At 45.6% G+C, this 12,320-nt stretch overlaps 1 long non-coding RNA gene across 1 annotated transcript; it reads left to right on the top strand.

Annotated features, from left to right (window-relative positions):
* The first annotated feature begins 21 nt into the window (after positions 1-21).
* Positions 22-11,919, top strand: LOC138995548 (uncharacterized). The gene is made up of 3 exons (XR_011468642.1): positions 22-252; positions 4,761-4,973; positions 10,073-11,919. It is a non-coding gene; the product is annotated as an uncharacterized lncRNA (long non-coding RNA).
* Positions 11,920-12,320: the final 401 nt, after the last annotated feature.

The following is a 12,320-nucleotide window of genomic DNA, read 5'->3' as shown; positions in this document are numbered from 1 at the left end:
GCATCCCCGACCAGACGGGGACCCTGGGACGGGAGGAAGGCGCTGCCAGCATCCCTACGCGCTCCCGGGAAGGGAAGGCTGGGGGGTCGCGCCCTGGGCCCTGCCCCTCGCTCCGGGGACGCGGTCACCGCCCTGGAGTTTGCGCTCCGCGCGCAGACGGTGGTCCCCTCCTCGGGGGCCCGCGCTGCGCTGTCGGCTGCGGGAAGACCCTGCGGCGGAGAGGCCTTTTCTTTAGAAAGGAGGAAGTGTCGGGTGGGTTGACTTGCCTTTTAATCATTTTCTTTCCCTTGGTTCTTTTTTTTTTTTTTAAACCTCCCGAATCCTACGCGGCGGGGGCGGGGGCGGGGGCGGGGCGGGGGCAGGATTAAAGAACTTGACCGCTCACTGCTCACTAGGAATTCAGGTTCCTTAAGATCTTGGCGCTTCGTCCTCAAAACCATAAGGGCTGATTGTTTCCAGATCCTGACCCTCACTGGGACATTCCTCCCTCCGATGTTGGCCGTGTCCCAGGCATCTTTTCAAGAAAAGTAATTAAATGAAAAGATGGAGAACACATTTCATGAATTAACAATAAGTCACGCAAAAAAAAAAAAAAAAGCACCCGTGTGCTGCTGAATGAGGATCTATCTGGACTTTCTGCTCATCTCGCCCTCATTCACCTTCAGATTCAGTTTCCTGGATCCAGCAAAACGGACGTGAAGGCCCCTGTTGCGCGCGTAGCGGGGCGGAGGGAGGGGGAGGGGGGGTTAGGGGAGGGGGACGTTGGCTGCGAGAGAGGAACTCCACCTCCGGCCTGTCAGGAGTCTATCGCAGCCTCCACAAATTCCTGTCTAATTCTGGAACTGCATACCCTGGGCCCTCGTGGGAAAATCAAGAAGGGCCAGAGAGAGACGAGAGGACTAAAGCTGTGTTCTCTCGCAAGGAGCTGGGAAAAGAGGTCCTAGGATCCAGAATGCTCTAGAACGTGTCCGAAAAAATAGGTCATAATTACCCGTCATGTCCGCGTGGCCTCTCCCATTGCAAGGGCTCAGAGTGAGAGCCCTGGAGTGAGGGCTTTAGTTCACATTTAAGAGAAGTGTGTCCCCTTGTCCGCTGTAGTTCCCTTTCTCGGGAGAGCCTGAGCCACGGGGAGAAGATGAGCGGGAGTCATTTAAGATGCAGAATTGATGAGAAGCTTCTGGGTGTGAGCACCTACCTCCCCACAGTTCCGGCCGCACGTCACTCTGTTGACTGTCCACCCGGGTGCGTTGTGCTGTGATCCTTGCATTTTCCCTACAAACTACTGCTCCTTCGGGATTTGCAGCCTGGCAACATTCTAGCAAACTGCCCTCCACCCCTCAAAAAAGGGGGGGGGGGGAGGGGAGGTCATTGATCATGGTTGGCCAATCCAGCAACCTCCTCTTAGTGTTCAGTTTGAAAAGATGATACACTCGCCTGTTGCATTTCACGTTGTCCACTGCGCCCTCCCGGGAGTGATTTCTGCCTTGCTCCTCCTCATACGGTGCCCTCTCCGTTTCTAATCGAGAATTTCACTCATTATCTCCATCCCAGGCCAAACCTGTCCCTTCTCTTTCGTTGCCAAACCAGGTCAAATAGTTGCTTCAACGATAATTTATTTACCACTTATTCAATGCTAGTCACCATGACTGGGGTGGACATATGGTAACACTCAACAGGAGGACTTCACTGAGTAACTAGAGTCCTGCCTGACCCTCCGGAAGCTCACAGTCCGCTTGCCGTCGCACAGTTACTATTTCAGTGCTGCAGCAAAGCCATATGCAGAGGTTTGTGTTCCCAGAAAGTGGTACTCTTTCCACAAACTCTCTCGTTCCCGTGACAGCAGGAGGATCCAGAGGAGGGACGGGGAGGGGAGAAAATGCAGGTCTCACAGAGGGAACTTGGTGGGACATTTGGTTGTGAAGGGGAGGTAGCTGGGAAGGAAGGAAGGTGGCTCTGAGGAGGGTTTTCTGTGTGGTTATTTCTTTGGTTTTTAAGATGTGAGCTCCTTGGGGATGTTTGAATGCTGATGGGAAAGGTCTTGGAGAGAGACAGAGGGTGAAGACAGAGAGAGAAAAGATAAGAGAGTAGGCATTCAACAAATACTTGCGGAATTAACTAATTCCTGCTCCCAATCACTGTTGAAGATGTTGAGCTTGAAATGAACGAACTGCACATTCCCAGCTAAGATAGCAGTCTGAGACCAGACAGAAATGACATTCCTTTCTCCCTCGTCAGGCGCCCTCCCCCTGCCCTTCATGTCCTGGGGGTGGGGGGAAGGTAATAGAAAATCATTCAAGAGGCCCCAGCCGGTTTGGCTCAGTGGATAGAGCATTGGCCTGCGAACGGAAGGGTCCTGGGTTTGATTCCATGCCCGGGTTGCAGGCTCGGTGCCCAGTGGCGGGTGTGCAGGAGGCAGCCAGTCAGTGGTCCTATCTCATCATTGATATTTCTGTCTCTCTCTCCCTCTCTCTACCTCTCTGAAATCAATAAAAATATATATATGTATTTTTAAATCATTCAAGAGGAGGCACTCCAGCAGGTTCCAAAGGCACACAGCAACATCAGGGACATCTAAACGTGTTGGCCCATGGGTTTGGGTTTTATTATTATTTTTTTAAATCAAGCAAATATTTTACCCTTGTTTTTTTTTCCTCTTCATTTTGAAGTAAAATAACTATTCTCATCCTCACCTTTCTAAAGGGAAATTGATATTTGAAAAAATAATAACAATAAATTCAATTTTATGTACACTTAGATATATTCCAGGATTTTAAAATATATTCCATTAATATTTCTATATTTCATGGATTGTTGCTTTAATTACTATGACATTAAATTTTTAATATTTGGAAGAATAATCTCTTGTAATTATGCTTTTATTTCTTTTTTTCTAAACTACTTCCTCACATTTGCATTAAGAAACTATTCTAATGTAAAATTTATTTTACTTAAAACATGCTTGGGGGAGGGACAAACTCAGGGGTGGGGGGTTGACCTGGCTAGATCAGTCCACATGGTTTAAGCTTGCAAATATAAGGTGGACATCCGTGTTTTTCTTACCCTCACAAGCATCCATCTCCCCTCTTTTTTTTTTTTTTTTTAATATATTTTATTGGTTTTTTACAGAGAGGAAGGAAGAGGAATAGAGAGTTAGAAACATCGATCAGCTGCCTCCTTCACACTCCCCACTGGGGATGTGCCTGCAACCAAGGTACATGCCCTTGACCGGAATCGAACCTGGGACCCTTCAGTCCGCAGGCCGACGCTCTATCCACTGAGCCAAACCGGTTACGGCCCATCTCCCCTCTTTTTGGCAACAATACCTTTGGGGAAACAACCCCCTTCTCACCCTTAATCTTTGTGATTTAAGGAGGGACATAGCCTGTCTCTACCTCCACTTCAGTGGGGGTACATGGTCAACATCTGCAATGAAGCTATTCCATTGCTGTACAAGGGATACGCTACTAGAGGAAGCAGAGCTGAGAAAAAGTGTGAGTGTGTTGGAGAGAGAGAGAGAGGGAGAGACAGGAGAGGGAGAGGGAGAGAGACAGGCACGAGCCAATCCTTATGATACTGTTGGGTCATGCCTGGAGCCAAACACCCCCAGACTTCTAGTTACATGAGCCAAACATTCCCTTTCGGGCTCCAGCTATTTTGAGTTCTCTAGCTCTTGCTTCCCAGAGCTCCGTGCAGCTGGGCGTGGGGGCTGCAGTGCGGATCCCGAGCTGTGCCATCCTGAGCGGAGGAAGGTGGGCGTGGAAAGGAGTCTCACACCCCAGTTTCAAGGGTGGCGGTTTAGAAATTGTGATGGAAGAAAGTCGGGGTTTTAGGAAGGGTTGGGCTACTGTGGCTTTTAGAAATGTTCTCAAGACAGAGACCTGCTGATGGTGAAGCTAGCTGTGTAGAAGGGAGGAAGGAATGACAGCCCGGCTCGAAGATAGTCTTTCCACCTCTATCTGCCTCTAGCCCACAAACCCAAAGGGAGCCAGGCCATGTTGGGAAAATGAAATTCTCTGTGCTTTCCAGAGTGACAGCAAAGGCTTGTGAGTGGAAAGCCGTCTCCAGGGTCTGCTTCCCTGCCGAGGAAGGAAAAATTAGCCCCACTTTAAGTAGGGTGACCATATCATTTATCATCCCAAATGGGACAGTGTTGAGTGAGAATAGGGGCGTTATTAATAATTACACCTGAGTGACAGCTCTAAAGAAGGTCACCCTAATTACCAGAGCTATTCGCCAGCCCTAGCAGGTCAGTGGATAGAGCATCGGCCTGTGGACTGAAGGGATTCCATTCCGGTCAAGGGCACGTACCTCAGTTGCAAGCCTGATCCTTGGCCCTGGTTCAGGCACATGCTGCAGGCAACTAGTCCATGTGTCTCTTCCCCTCCCTTTCACTCTCTTGTGGGAAGCCACCTATTGTCTTCACTAGCAGAGAGGTGTGGACAAGGAACCTGGAAGGCTGGTGACCCTTGAAGCCCTGGCAAAGGTCAGGGCTGTGCACCCACTGTTAGTCCAGACAATGGTAGATGAAGCAACTTCCCCATTTATTATTATGTAAATCCTTGCTGAGGGGCTAGTCTGCCTGTTACTGGAAATTGCCTGCCTAAGGGCTATGGGTGTATCCCAGACCAATAAAAGGTTGTTGAGGCCTGAGCACCAGTGGAAGTCCTTCCCCTTGAGTTGGACTTGCCCGCCTGGCCCCCCAATATTTCCAAATTATTACTTGTCTTGTCTCTATCATTTATGTGCGGTCCCTCTTCCAGATCCTGAACCCTGAACCACGCAGGACGTGGGGGAACAAACAAACACATAAAAATTTACACATCTGGCGCCTCAATGGGACATCTGGAAGAGAAGACTTCGCCTAGAGCGAAAAAATGAAGATTCACTGTGAAGGTGGGGAAGAATTCACCGCATAGGTGGGAAGATACTTCACCGCACACAAAGCCCACGATCAGCTGCAGAATTCCCGATCTGTAAGTAGGGTGGGAACGTGTCTTTCTAGTGAGGCTAATGGGCAGGATTCGGCTTTAAAAGTAAGAAACTTTATTGAAGGCTTTTGGTTTGCATGCTTAAGGAGTTAAAGTTTCTCTTATGATTTTTGCTTGATGTTATAGAACATAATCCTTGTTTTCCTGAAGAAGGTACGTTAGATTTTGAAAGTTTGGCAAAGAGTTAGTCTGAACTTTCAGCAGCAGGGAAAAAAGTTGCCTCCAAACTGTTTCCCCTTTCGAAACATGGTATTTCATTTGCTAGAGCCTTTAGGAGAGGCCAAGGAGGATAAACCTCCTCCCCGTGCACCCTCCGCTCCTAAAGAGGAGCAGAAAGAAAAGAAAAAATGGGAGGACTGGCCTTCATGGCCTCCTCCACCTCATGTCCTAATCCTGAAATGTTTAATTCGCCATTAATAGAATCACCTGTGCAAAGAGCCATCAGAGAAGGATTGAAGGACATGGCGGTGGAAGAAAGGCTTGCTTTTCCTATCATAAAGGGTGTCCCAAAATTCACGCAAGAAGTAATTTTGATAGAAAACACGGGTTTATAATTAAAAATTGTAAATTTTTTATTGATTCATAAAGTATACAGTATAGGGTTATGTATGGAATAGGATTTCGGGTAAGTGGCCTCCACGGCTTTGCTGGCACATATGCACTCTTTTGTTGAATTTTTCCATGACTGTTTTGCATAAATGTGGCTGAATTTCATTGATACAGTGCTCAATTTCCTCCTTCAAGGCATGGGTGGTCGTGGGCTTGTTGGCATAAACCTTAGACTTCAAAAAACCCCCTCAAAAAAAGTCCAACGGCGTTAAATCGCATGATCTGGGCGGCCAATTTTGATCACCAAAACGGGAAATTACACGACCAGGAAATGACTCATGCAGTGATTGAATTGTTTCTCGGGCTGTATGGCATGTGGCACCGTCTTGTTGAAACCACATGTCGTCCACATCCATATCTTGCAATTTAGGCACAGAAAACTGGATTATTATGTCGCGATAGCCAGCACCATTAACTGTTATTGCCTGAGTAGCCGTATTTTCGAAGAAGAATGATCCAATGATGCCTCCAGCCCAAAATCCGCACCAAACAGTGACACGTTGTGGATGCATTTGTTTCTCAACAATCACTCGTGGATTTTCTGAACCCCAAATGCGACAATTTTCTCGATTAACTAAGCCATCGAGATGAAAATGAGCCTCATCGAAATTCAGCCACATTTATGCAAAACGGTCATGGAAAATTTCAACAAAAGAGTGCGTATGTGCCAGCAAAGCCGTGGAGGCCATTTACCCGAAATGCTATTCCATACATAACCCTATACTGTATACTTTATGAATCAATAAAAAATTTACAATTTTTAATTATAAACCTGTGTTTTCTATCAAAATTACTTCTTGCGTGAATTTTGGGACACCCTTTAGAAATGCCGGGAGCAAGCCCTTGCAAACCACAGGCTGAATGCTCAAATAACTTATGAAAAGCAAGCAGGAGGTGGGAGAAGGGAGACACTTGGTGATCCTGTCCCCTTCCCGAGTGAGCTAGGGAAAGTCTCCTTCTCGCCATGAAAAGTTTTAAAAACTTAGAAATGTGTCTAGGATTTCTGTGCACGTGTACAGAGAAAGCTGGCTTAAGACAAAATGTGCGCATCATCCAATTTTGAATAGTAGATAGTCTTGAGCTGAAATCTCCTTGCACATGGTACAGAATAAACCCCAGGACTGGTTTATTCCTAAGAAGGATGGCAGATTTGATCCAGGGAGGGGTGCAGGCTGGTTCTAGAGATGGGATTGGTGTTTCTATAATAAAGAGTAGTTTTTGGGATGCTAGTGAACCGCTTTCAAAAATTAATGAATAATGTATTTATTGTGAAGGTCCAATGGCCTAGGGAGAAACTAGCTTAGCTCTTTGACATTTAAATGGACCAAAGGGAGGGCAGACCAAACTTGTTTCGCCAGCGGAAGACAGTGTTTCCCCATGGCTGCAATCTCGCGGCCAATTTTGAAATTTCCCACAGGCAAGCAACCGGCAGGAAACAATGCAACTACAAGCTTGCTTCTTGACTTTTCCCAGAAAAAAATTATGGTCGTTTTAAAGTCAAGGGCTAGGCCAAGCCTGTTTTGCCAGCCTCAAGCATGGTTTTCCAGAGCCGCTGGGAACTTGGGACCTTGGAGTTGACTGAATCCAAATGATAAAAACTTATAGCTAGGTATGTTTGAAATGACAAAACACTGAAATATTAATCTAAATTTGCCCCATGAAAAATCTAGAGGGCAGAATTAAATCTATTAATTGATTATGTCTTGTATTTTTTAAATTTTTGATGTTATTAATCTAAAGAAATGCTAAATATTTGACTTGCCAGCTAAAAGTTTAAGGTTCGAATTGAGTTGGGAGAAATTGTGTAGTTGTGGTAGCTAAATGACTAGAAATTTATTTTTGAGAAAATAATTTTTGTTTTCTCTGAAATAATTAGGAATTCAAATTATGTTGCTTATTGGTCTGATTAAAAAAGAGGATTAATTCTGTGATCTCAACTGAAATTTTTAATACAAAAACCAGTTTAAACTTAATTGCAAAGAACAGTTTAGACAGCCGCCATTTTGGGCTGCATGATTTGGCAGCCGCGTGTTGGCCACATGGCTTGCCGCTCCCCTGGGGGCCGCCATCTTGAAACAGCAAAGGCCAACCCCTCCCTTTGAATTAGCCAATCGGGAAAGACCGTGCACCTGAGCTCCAATCAAGAGCAAGGGACGGGTCATGTGGGTTGTTAAGGCATCTGCATCAGAAAGAACTTGCAGAGATTCAGAGCCAAGTTCAAACGGGAAACTCTGGGGGGGGGGGGGGGGGGTAGCATGTGTCCCGTCAGGGACTGGGCAGCCAAGAGTCATGATTCCCTGTGGGGGCGTCTGCCAGTGATGCTCAGGGTATTTGTGTTTCACAGATTGGGAGTTTATGAATTATTTTCAATGCTCAATACACTGCTTGCAATAAGCCATGTGCCTCATTTTAAAATCTTACATATTATATATTCTTTATATGCTGAAATTATATTTGAATCCAAGTAAAGTCTAGGAAATTACTGAAACCTCCCATAATCCCTCTGTATATGCGAATAAGCCAAAGAGGATACTCTTTAAAAATATAATTGCTAACATTTACAGATTGTTGTTAAAATACTAAATCTGACAATAATTACAGTCACCATTAAAAAAATCACTTGAAATATATGGCTTTGTGGCAGTATTTATTAAAATCTCAAAAAGCAACCATGTTCGTTACATTTGTTGCTTGGTGTAAAAAAGAAAGAAAATTGTCTTTTAAAAGAAACTCTCCAGAACCACAGGAAGGCTGGCTGAGTGGAAATTCTACAACTAGAAGGAAAGAGAAAAAAGCACACTGAGACTCAGAGGAGGTGCGGAAGTAAAGTGCAGAGGTACGGAGGCACACGAGGAAAGGGCTGGCAACTGAGGACGCGGTTGTCTTGTTCAATCGGGAGGGAGTCACAAGCTCCCAACTGCTCTGAACTCCATTTCCGGGCGAGTCTCTGGGGACCCAGACTCATACGGGGAGAAACTGGACTGTCTGGCATTGGGCGGAACTTGAGGGCGGCTTTCTCTCAGAGGTGCTTGCAGCTATTACCGTGGGACTCTGAGACCCGGGACCTCTTAGGGCAGGCCTGAGGATCAGCCATAGCTGATTGCTCCACCCTGTTGATTCCCTGAGACCCCACCCCACCCAAGCTGTGGCAGAGGCTTTTGCATATGAATGGCCTGGCCCTTTGCAATCTAAAATTTCCTAACAAACTGCAGCTGGGTTAGAGAGACCCAGAACATCCAAAAGAAGGCCCGAGGCCCCACAGCAGCTTGCATTGCTTCACAGCTGGGCCTCATCTGGGCACCTCCAAACCGCAAACAAAGAAGAGGAGTCTGCAGATCTCTCCGTAGCTCCTGCTGGGTAGCCTCAGGCAGAGGCTAAATTAGCACCTCCTTAGAGATCCAAGAGCCAGTGTACCCAGTGGTCAGAGTGGAACCATCCAGATTACAACTCCTCAGATCCATAAGGGACACACTCAGGGGCAGACTCAGTGAGCACCAAAGCCCCACTGAAGCAATTCTTGCCCCTTAAGGGTGTCTCCAGCACAGAAGTTCTCCCACTGCAGACACAGCTGATTCTCACAGCCAACTGGCCTGGAGGTCAATTCCTCCCAGTGATACCTACAACAATCAAGGCTTAACTACAATAAGGCTGTGCACAAAGCCCACAAAGGGGTGCACCAAGAGTGTCCACCTCAGGTAATTGGGGAGGCTGAGCCACTGTAATAATCTGAACAATAAAGATTTAATTAAAAAAAGAAGAAGCTCTCTAAGAGTGGCCTAATAAGTGCTCTGGAAGGAAATAAAAAGAGGTTTTCTTCAGATGTCTAACTGTAATTAAAAATCAATATATTGGGCCTTATAAACTAAAGTAAGTAATTTGTATTTTTGCCTCCCTAAACAAAGTTTATGTAAAGTTACCCAAAGACTAATATCAGAAATTTAATTAATGTGATTTACTGTCCATAACTTAGGACAAGTAAAGTTAAAAAATAAATTTTATTTCAGATTGATATAAATTGGCTAATTAAAATAAATGAATATTCATAAAAACTTTGTTGTACTGGGCAGGAAACTGTTCCTGAAGCATTAATTAATTTTTTTACTAATGGTTATCTCATAGTAAACTTGCTTAACATGGAATGAATCCAAACCAGTCATATTTCTGTACAGAAAATTAAAATGAAAAGTTATCAAGACTGCATTGCGAAACTTCCAAAAGCCTATTAATATTATTTAAATCAAAAAAGAAGGGGGATAGTGGAATAATCCCCTGTGAGTAAATTACATCAAGAAAATTTTACTTTAAAAAATATTTTTCACTTGTAATGTTGAAGACAAGACACCCATGAAAACACACATGGTGTCAAAATAAGCCAAAGGAAAATCATTTGGGCAAATATGAAAGGATCCCAAGTCTAGTTTATAGAAAAATTCCTTTATTAACCTTTGTTCGAGAATATGTTTGTATATTTCCAGAAAACTCCAAATCTGTGTGGATTCCTGCAACAACAGATCCCAGAGAGAAACTGACCAGATTGCTCCAGCCACGAAGACAAGAGGAGAAACTGTCCAGAGATGGAGATGGTGAAGATGCCTTGCCATGCTAGCAGTCAGCAGCTGTGCGTCGCTGCAGGTTGCACAGGACCAAGCCAGAGAGGGTCAGACCTGCATTGCCACCGTTTGTCCACCTTCCAGAACTAGCATATCATTACCGGCATGTACACATGAACTGTTGGACATTGAAATTGGGACTCAAAGAACTGTGGGCCCAGAAAGAAACTTACTACAGACTGATTCATTTGCCTCTCAGCATAACCACTATTACTTGTCTCATTTTTGTTCTCATGTTTTTTTCTAGTCTGCAGATGCAGAATGAAGTGTCTTAAAAGGACTCAAACCCTTTTAGGTGGCATTCACTTTTCAAGATTTTTTAAGGAAAAGGAAAGGGGGAGATGTGGGAAGCCACCTATTGTCTTCACTAGCAGAGAGGTGTGGACAAGGAACCTGGAAGGCTGGTGACCCTAGAAGACCTGGCAAAGGTCAGGGCTGTGCACCCACTGTTAGTCCAGACAATGGTAGATGAAGCAACTTTCCCATTTATTATTATGTAAATCCTTGCTGATGGGCTAGTCTGCCTGTTACTGGAAATTGCCTGCCTAAGGGTTATGGGTGTATCCCAGACCAATAAAAGGTTGGCGAGGCCTGAGCACCAGTGGAAGTCCTTCCCGTTGAGTTGGACTTGCCCGCCTGGCCCCCCAATATTTCCAAATTATTACTTGTCTTGTCTCTATCATTTGTGTGCGGTCCCTCTTCCAGATCCTGAACCCTGAACCACTCGGGAAGTGGGGGAAACATTTACACACTCTCTCTTAAAAAAAAAATCAATGGAAAAATATCCTCAGGTGAGGATATTTTTTAAAAGAGAGAGAGAGAGAGAGCGAAAGCTTTTCACCAGGACACAGCTTTGCAACAAGAGGCCCATCCATTCGTCTTCCTAACCCCCAGATTGTTATTTCAAATTGTCCTCGGGTGGAGGTCAAGATGGCAGCCACGAAACTGAAAAGGAGAGTGAACCAACCCTGAAGCCTTTCCTTACCCATCATGAAGCCGCTGGCCAGGGTTCTGGAGGGTGAACTCCACCCTCTGAACTGCAGTAGGAAGTAGGTGACTACAGCAGTTCAGTCCCTGAGCCAAGCCTCCCCAATCCCCAATGCAGTTGTGGTCACGGAGGAAAATAGTCAATAAGAATCTCTCTTGTGAGTAAAAGTGGAAATAGCTAAATTGGCCAAAGAACGCCATTCCCCTGGGGCAGGCAATTCTTGTTACTTCTAATTAGACTTGAATGTATCCTAGGGGACAATCTCCCTGCTTATTATTTACCCTTTGCTGTGAGTAGGAGTTGCCCTAATTTCCCTCCACCAGGTTTACACCGCGTGGGAAGTGATCACATTTGTAGTTTAGCCGTTAGCTGTCAAAAAGAGGAGAAAAATCAATCACTTAGAGCCCTGGGCAAAGAGACAAATGAGGTCTCTCTTTGGAATGTGGTGAATGCATTTTCACGCACGTGAAGAATAACTGCATGCTTTTAAATGGGGACATTTTTAAAAACTGTTTGGCCCTAGCCGGTTTGGCTCAGTGGATAGAGCATTGGCCTGCGGACTGAAAGGTCCCAGGTTTGATTCTGGTCAAGGGCACATGCCTGGGTTGCAGGCTCCATCCCCAGTAGGCGGCGTGCAGGAGGCGGATGATCAATGATTCTCATCATCGATGTTTCTATCTCTCTGTCCCTCTCCCTTCCTCTATGAAATCAATAAAAATATATGTTAAAAATAAAAGAAAATGTTTGGAAAAAGGGAAGCCATTGGATAAACTGCAGTGCAGGCTACTGTTTGTTTGTGTGTGTGTGTTGGGGGGTGGGGGTGGCTACTGTTTCTTTAACAGCTCAGCATGCATTCCCACTTCTTCTCCTAACAACATCTAACTTCCCTTCTGCAGAATCCCCTGCCCCTCAACTTAAGTCTTGTCTAGAAGAGGCTGTCACCCTCCCCCCTCCCCCCACCTCTTCCTCCTTCAGCTCAGGGCTAAGTTAGGGGCCAGGGCTGCCAGTCATCGCTGCCTCAATGCCCAGACCAGTGACCCATTCAGGAGGGGGCATAGGACCCGGAAGATAAGGGGAGAGAAACCCTCTTTCTCTGTGAGCACAGCAAGGCTGCAGAAGAAATGG

This window comes from Myotis yumanensis, unplaced genomic scaffold, assembly GCF_028538775.1.
Source record: "Myotis yumanensis isolate MYYU_CA2020_CCGP unplaced genomic scaffold, mMyoYum1.0.hap1 SCAF_17, whole genome shotgun sequence".
NCBI classification, from domain to species: Eukaryota; Metazoa; Chordata; class Mammalia; order Chiroptera; family Vespertilionidae; genus Myotis; species Myotis yumanensis.
The sequence above is the reverse complement of the archived record's forward strand: the minus strand, read 5'-3'. Positions and strand labels throughout refer to the sequence as shown.